Here is a 539-nt window from a genome sequence, read left to right on the forward strand (position 1 = left end):
GTTTTTTTGAAAAACTTGTTAGAAAGTTTAAGTGAGTTTCCTTGAAGTCTAGAGGGTAGAAAACCTGAGGAGTTCTGCATAGGTGACTTGGGTGAATTTCCATATCCAAAGACTAGATAGTAGCAAGCTTGAATGGTTATTTAGAAACTGAATAAAAGGCCGTGTGGGATGGAGTGATGAGATTTGGGTTTTCCTCAGTCTGGCAAAGAGAGAGACTTTGCAGTTAACAGCCATTTGTTTTTATTAATGACTTTTGACTTGAAGAGGAATCCATGTAGGTTTGAGAAAAATGTACTCACATTTTCCGGGCTGCAGCATTCTATAGATGTCTGCTAGACCCCTGTCGTCCAGGATTTTCCGGGGTGCAGCATTCTATAGATGTCTGCTAGACCCCTGTTGTCCAGGGCCTTGTTCAGAGCTGTTTTCCGTCTGGTTGATCTGTCCGGCGAGTTGATGTCTCCCGCTATGTATTTTCTCAGATACACGTTTTCATAGATGACAGCAGTTTCCCGATATATTTGGTGCTCCTTCACTTGGTC

General features: G+C 42.5%; 1 protein-coding gene across 1 annotated transcript in view; it reads left to right on the top strand.

Moving 5' to 3' along the window:
- The window catches only part of TBP (TATA box binding protein), a 26,119-nt gene that overhangs the window by 19,209 nt on the left and 6,371 nt on the right, over positions 1-539 (top strand). The window lies entirely within an intron of this gene.

Source organism: Condylura cristata, unplaced genomic scaffold, assembly GCF_000260355.1.
Source record: "Condylura cristata isolate star-nosed mole 26May11 unplaced genomic scaffold, ConCri1.0 scaffold00076, whole genome shotgun sequence".
Taxonomy (NCBI): domain Eukaryota; kingdom Metazoa; phylum Chordata; class Mammalia; order Eulipotyphla; family Talpidae; genus Condylura; species Condylura cristata.